The sequence below is a fragment of the Hevea brasiliensis genome, chromosome 16 (assembly GCF_030052815.1).
Source record: "Hevea brasiliensis isolate MT/VB/25A 57/8 chromosome 16, ASM3005281v1, whole genome shotgun sequence".
Classification (NCBI taxonomy): Eukaryota; Viridiplantae; Streptophyta; class Magnoliopsida; order Malpighiales; family Euphorbiaceae; genus Hevea; species Hevea brasiliensis.
In genome coordinates this window covers 66861591-66869607 of record NC_079508.1, presented here as the reverse complement: position 1 = coordinate 66869607, position 8017 = coordinate 66861591, and the positions used below count along the sequence as shown (strand labels likewise).

General features: G+C 24.6%; 1 pseudogene; it reads right to left on the bottom strand.

The window, feature by feature from the left end:
- Positions 1 to 1636: 1636 nt before the first annotated feature.
- On the bottom strand, positions 1637 to 2313 carry LOC110653033 (14 kDa proline-rich protein DC2.15-like; annotated as a pseudogene).
- Between the last annotated feature and the right edge of the window lie 5704 nt (positions 2314 to 8017).

Here is an 8017-nt window from a genome sequence, read left to right as displayed (position 1 = left end):
AGAAGTAAAATACAAGAACTAAATAATATATTTTTTAAAATATAAAAATTAAATAATTAATTTTATTAAAATAAAGAAATAAATAATAATATTTTCTTATTATAAAATTAAATTTGATTAAAAAATTTATATAGAGATATGGAATAAAAGAGTAAATGCTTTTTTTTTTTTTCTTTTAACATTCATGAAATAAAAGTTATTAGCGATAAAAATTAAATTGTTATGTCTACTCATATGTAAGTTTACTTCTGTCATTAGTTTAAGCTACCAAACTAAGGTGTTTTTTTTTTTAATTATTTTTTAGCCCTCCTTTTAAAGTTATTAAACTTTCACACAAAAATCATATAGAAACTGAAACCATCTTTTTATTTTTTATATTTACGATTAGAAATGTACTCGACCTAATTTTTATGTACCGAAAATAAATCTTTTTTTCTATATAATTTTAAAGGCAAGCCAATTGATAAGCAATTAATAATAATAAATAAATTATTAAAAAAATTAATTAATAGCTGCTAATAAATAAGCCAGACAAACACTTAAGCGCCAATTGTTTGTTTAAAATGATAATATCAATTAATATATTTTATTATTTTTTAATTTATAATACTAAAAATCAATCGTAATATTTTTAAAATTTGAATAAGTAATGAAATAATATTTTTAACTGCAATTATATGAAACTGTTTAAATAACATTATGTATTATTAAAAATGTAAAACTACTGAATAGTCCTTCTCTTCCCCTCCCCCTCTCTTACACAAACCCCTCCTTTGACTTTACTGTCAAAGTTTCTTCCTCTTATATACCCTCGTCGACGACGCTGAAACGATCGAGACTCGCAGACTAACTCCTCCCCACCTCTCGACGAAACGTCGATAACCTGCAATTTGTCACCGAATTGAGGAAATTCAGGAGACTCTTTCACGACCCGAATTAATTTTAATCTGGAGAGAACATAGATGAAAAAGCATTAGAAAAAATAAGATTTTGAACTTACCAAGCTGAGAATAGAAGAACGGGCTAGCATTACGACAAAGTCACAATTTAAAGTTGCTAGAACGATGCATATAATTGCACTTCCAGAACTCAAATTTGTTAATAATGAACTGAAAATATTAAAAAAGTCGTTAGACGCTTCACCATTAGTGAGAATACTCTCAAAAAAATATGAAGATTGACAAAAGAAAGCCTAAAATAAAAACAAGGATGAAAAGTGGATTCTTTCCAAGGAAATGAGGGGAGTTGAGTCAAGAAAGGGCCTAATAATTTTTCTTCCCTTTTCTTTTGTTTTTTTAATTATTCTTATAATATTTAAAATAATATTTTATTAAAATATAATTACCATCAAATAAAATAATTTATCAATTTTATTTGATGATAATAAATAATATATATAATTAATAATTGTATTAATAGATAAATAAAATTATTTTTAATAAATAATCATTAATTAATTTGATTATAAAAATGAAAGAAAATGAAAAAAGATAAATTAATAATATTTTTATTTTTTAGGGAGGAAATTTTTTTTTTCTGAAATAAAATTAATATGGTAACAAATTGAAGTTAGTAACGGAAATCAAATGACCCCTAAATAAGAAGTCTTCTATGCTTAAAAGAAAAAATGGTAGCATTAGGAAATTATTGTTTAAACTTAATTATGATATGAGCCATAAAAACTCCAAGAAGCTGAAACATACAACACGAGAATTGACAAAATTGCAGGTAACAAGCTAGAAATAAGCAGACTATGCACACTTGAATCCTTCTGGAACCTTCTTCCCACAGCAGTTGAGCAACAAACTTAACTTCACGGGAAGATTTAGGTTAATGCCCAAGACACTAGCTCTGATGGTAGTGCAAAGGCACACAGCGGCTTCAAGATCAATAAGATCGCTTATAAGGCTGCAGCAAGGAGTCTTTGGTGGGGTTCCAATAGTAACGCTCAACAAATCTTCTAACAGATCCACACATACACCCAGCTTTACCGTGTCCTTTGGGCAAATACCCTTATATGGTGCTGGTGCTGGTTTGATTGGGGGAGTTACATGGCATTTTTGGCTTCGGTGGTGGGCAATAGGTAGAGCTCACCAAAGTGAAGAAGAGAAGGTCGAAGGTGAGAAGAAGGGCAGTGGAGGAGGCTAGGGCTCTAGAAGCCATATCACCCGAGATTCTTAATAATCATCAAGAGACTGATGGAGATTGTGAAGTGGGTTAAGGCCTAAGGAGATGATATAGATGGAGAGATTATAATAAGTAGTGCAAAGGGTTGAAAGTAATGCAATTGCATGTGTCAAAATGCTGGTGTTAAAGAGTCACTTGGAGGATTTATAGAACGCAAGATGGCAAGCTCATGCACATCCTACTTACCCCAATTGTCTAGTTGGTCTCTCATGCAAATCATTTTTGCCTTCTCTTTTCGGGCCCCTCGGTTTTTCCCTCAGATATCTAAGTAGTTCAAAAGACCATATTTTTCTCATATTCTTATATGTACATCTTTTTTCTTGACTTTTTTAATATGTTTCAAAACTTTTTTTTTTTTCAATTCAATTCTTGATTTGCTTTCTTAGGTTTTAAACTTGCAAAGTTCTTTTTATTCAACCCCGTTAATTATCATCAATGGATATATAAAATTATGAAAAATTTTTGCTTAAATTTTATCTGTTAGAACAAAAATATAAATATATAGGATCCATATATATAATAAGCGGATTTGGAGGTGATAGAATAAGCTCTATTAGATTAAAATATAGTCCAAAGAATAAACTTTATTAGATTAAATTATAGCCCAAATTTGTCTTCAACATGAATGATAACTAGAGACACATGAAATTATTTTAAAATTTATCACTCTAATTTCTATGATCTAGAATTGTTTTTAATTTCTATTTAGTTTTTACTTATTATATTGTAGAATTTAGATGTAATTAAAATTAAAATTAAAATTCATTTTATATCCATGTATATATGAATATATGTTAATGAATAACATATTATTCTTAAATATTCTTTAAACTTGAAGACTTTTATTTTTTATCAAAATTAGTTGGTAAATTCCTTGGAAATGTATATTATATATTCCATTTATAATATTATTTATTAAGAAATCTTTGACAAATCTATAATATGCATTATATGGATTATCTTCACAAAAATATTTGTACAAGCGTTAAATTTGCAGAAAATTTCAAAATAGCCAACAATTCCAAAGGCGATAATTCGCCATTATCAAGGCAACAATTTACCAAGCTAAAATAAACTGAGGCTGCTTAGTCCATCCACGACGATAATCCGTCAAGCTAAATAAATTAAAAGTGCTTAGCCCATCCACGGTGATAATCCACCCAATTAAATAAACTAAAGGTGCTTAGTACATCCACGGTGATAATTCACCAGGCTAAATAAATTAAGGATGCTTAACTCATCCATGACGATAATTCGTCAAGGCTAAAAAATAAAAGTGCTTAGCCTACTTAAAGCAATAATCCACTAGGCTAAACCAATGAAAATGTAAGCCCACCTAAGGCGATCATCTGCCAAGATAAGCAAATGAAAGGTGAAAATCCAGCTAAAGTGATAATCCGCACTCCAAAAATTGTATAGCAATGGGCAAAATTTAATTGTCTAAACACAACGAATCTAAAGATTCGTACTCAAAGGAGGGACTAACGATATAATTCTATATATATATTTGATAAAGAAATTGGGCTTTTTGAATAGCTCATGAGTCTAATCATATTTAATAATTCAGTTATAAAATTCGTTTAATCGATTTAAACACTGTAAAACCCACTCAATAAAAGAAAAGATAAGCAATATTAGTGAGATTATCAAATATAGCAATCCTTATAATTATACATTACAAATAAAAATATAATCCTATAATTATACTAGCTAGTAATATTCATATAATTGCATAGTTTAATTACCATATAACAAACCATTAAATATATTCTATATAAAGATATCAGATCATTTATGGAGGTATGTTCTTTCTCCCTAATCAATCCAATACACTATTTTCTCGTATCAGCTCCAACTTGTGCTTCGGAAGGTCTTCACCAGATCCATACCCGATAGATCTCTGACCTATTTATTTTCTATTTTGTAGGTTCATACCCACAAAAAAATTTAATGGACCGCAACACATCCTATATCTTATATTTTAAATTCATGATAGATCAAATTTAAATTAAAAAAAATTCATAAAATCAAATTGTATTAATTAAATGTGCGCTTATATTGCATACAGACATCCCACGATAATAAAAACTAATATGTGCCCTTAAATTTTTATCATTGAATTTTATTAGTATTATTTTTTTTAATATACTCAAATATTTAAGCATAGTACTATTATGAAGATCGAGATTCTAAAGCTTTTCCATATAATTACATATCAATTTAAGTTTTTTTATGAACAATGAACTTCTCAATTTTCTGTTCAAATTTGAATCAATTCATGAGATCATAAAATTAAGATATTTCAATTTTTTATGTTTTCACAAACATATCAAATAAGTTACGTATCTTGCATTTGTATTAATGATAGTCTTTATAATGTTTTCTATGAAAGTGATTAAATTATAGGAGTAATTAGGGAATGTTTATTGCAGAAAGAGGAAATTACAAATTATAATTATCTTATGCAGGCTCTGTGCGCCATATCACAGAAATAATAGTTTTCTTGTATTATTTCCAGGAATGATGCAAATAATGGGTCACTTAGGCCCGTTTAAAATTACATGTACGGGTGGTTCGGGTTCGTGAATTAAAGTTTAAAAAAGGCCCAATGTAACATAACTGTGATTAATAAAATATTAGTATTTTTATTATAACTTTGATTAAATGTTTAGGTCCGAATAATCGGATCAGACCCAATGGGGACTTCTCCACTTCAGCACTTACAATTTTAACAAATCCTAATTTTCCTTCACAACAAATTTATCAAAGTTAAAAGTTAAATTATGTAGAAATATTTATTATTTATCTTTAAATTGAGTATTATATATATATATATATATATATATATTAGAAAAAAGTTTGTTTGATCAAGTGAATCCGCATTAAATGTGGAACAATAGGGATAGTAAAGTCATTTTATGTAAAAAAAAACTAAGTCATTTTATTAAAATATCCTTTAAACTATTTTTATAGGAAAATGTAGAGATTTAAAATTTAAAATTTAAAATATATCTATTATATTTATTATCGCTATAAATTTCAATACAAATTAAAAGTTTCATTTACTTTCTCTCTCTCCTTTTTTCTCTAATCAATAATTTTCTTTTTTTTAACTAGGTTTATACATTTAAAAAAAATGTTATTTATGTAAATTAAAAAAAATTAAAAATAAATAATATATTTTTATGTATTTATTTTTATGTGTAAATTAATATTAAAAAGAACAATATATATTACTTTATTATAATTAAACAAATGATCAATATGAATTTAAATTAACTCAATTAAACTAACAATATAAATCGATTAAATTGATTCGATTAATGTATATATAATAGTAAATAATGAATTAATATTATAATTTCAAATGAATTCAATTGACTTAATTAAAAAAAATATTTCATGTAAATAAATTATATATTTTTACTCAATTGAATCAATTAAATGATTAATTCACTAAAATATATAATCAATCTAACAAGTCACATATTTAATTGATTCAGTTAACTGAAATATATATTCAATTAAATCATTTAAATAATAATTGTTATAATTGATTCAAATATATATGAATAATGTGACATAATGTGATGTGTCGCATACTTAATTGATTTAATTAACTAAAATATATATATTCAATTGAATCATTTAAATAATAATCGTTACAATTGACTCAAAGTATATATGGTCAGTTGATTCTATTGATTCAATTGACTCAAAATATATATTGTCAATTGACATAATGTTACATGTTATGTAATCAATTTGTTCAATTTACTCAATTAAGGGCTAATAATAATTATCACAACTGACTCAAAATATATATGGTCAGTTGATTCAATTGACTCAAAATATATATGGTCAATTAACATATTGTAACGTGTTACATAATCAATTGATTCAATTTACTCAATTAAGGGCTCAATTGACAAAAATATATAATCAATGTAATATGTCACCACTCAATTAATTCAATTAACTAAAATATATATTTCATTAAATCATTTAAATGATAATTGTTACAATTAATCTAAAATATATATGATTATGTGACATTGTATATAATCAATTGATTCAATTTACTCAATTAAATGTTCAATTTACTAAAGTATATGATCAATGTGATATGTCATATACTCAAAATGATTCAATTGATTTAAATATATATTCAATTGAATCAATTAAATGATAATTGTTATAATTGACTTAAATATATATGATTAATGTGATATTATACATAATCAATTGATTCAATTAACTCAATTAAAAGTTCAATTGACGAAAATAAATTATTGAAGTTACATGTTACATACTCAAATTGATTCAATTGATTTAAATATACATTCAATTGAATCAGTTAAATGGTAATTTTTGTAATTGGCTCAAATATATATGATCAATGTGACATGTCACATACTTAAATTAATTCAATTGACTCAAATATATATTCAATTAAATTATAATTTTTACAATTGACTCAAATATATATAATTAGTGTGACATTACACATAATCAATTTGATTTAATTAACTCAATTAAAAACTCAATTGACTAAAATATATGGTTAATGTGATATGCAACATACTCAAATTAATTCAGTTGACTTTAATATATACATTCAATTTAATCGATATATACATTTAATTGGATTGACTGAATTATAATTTCACAATTTACTTAAATATATATGATTAATATGACATTGCACGTAATTAATTGATTCAATTGACTCAATTAAAAGCTTAATTGACTAAAATATATAATCAATATGAAGTGTCAAACACTCAAATTGATTTAATTGACTCAAATATATATTAAATTGAATCAATTAAATTATAATTTTTGTAATTAATGCAATCAATGTAACATGTCACATGCTCAATTTATTTGATTAATTAAAACATATGTTGAATTGAATTTATATAGATTTACTCAAACCAAGCAAGTATATTAATTTATTTGTCACTGTTTAATTCAATTTCATATCATAGATAATATTTAAATTATTTTTAAATTAAATAATAATTAATTAATTTAATTTAAATTAAAATCATTTTTGTTTAAAAATCAAATAATTAAATTTAATTAAAGTCAGAAATTAAAATTAAAAGTGAGATGAATAATTTGATTTAATTAAAATTAATCCTAACATTAACAGGCCTTTTTTTTTTAACTAAACTAGCCAGATTAAATGGCAAAAAATTTGATATGTTATACCTTACGTGTTTTATGCAATATACATAATTTTTGTCAATTGATACAAAGTTGAGGAAAAAAAAAAAGCCTCCAAACAATAAATATTGCCTAAGAGAAAATTGTTTCATCATAAATATTGGCTAAAGAAAAAAATACATGTGGATTGTACTCTTTAAAGCTTTAATAAAGTAAAATTAAAATAAATTTTCAAAATTAAAATTTAAATATTAAGTATATGTTATTAAAACTTAAATAATTATATATGTTTTTATTCAATGTGTGTAAAGAAAATATGTATAGAGAAAAAGTTTAATTTTTTTTTTTGAAAATAAAAGCATAATTTATTACTATTTGCTGAAAAAAATGATGTAGTTAAAGAGAAAGTATTGAAAGAGGAAAAAGTAAAGGATGGAGGAAAATTTTATCTCCAAAAATATAAAGGGTAAATAAGATATTTTATATTGCTGAAAATTCTTTAATCCATATTAATTATGGATCTACTTAATCCCTCGATCATGATCCTATATATTATTTATTTGTACATTTTTTTTTCACATAGAAAACTAAATGAAAAATATCTTGTAAGATGACCTATGAAATACAAGAATTAAATATTATGTGGCACTAATAAATT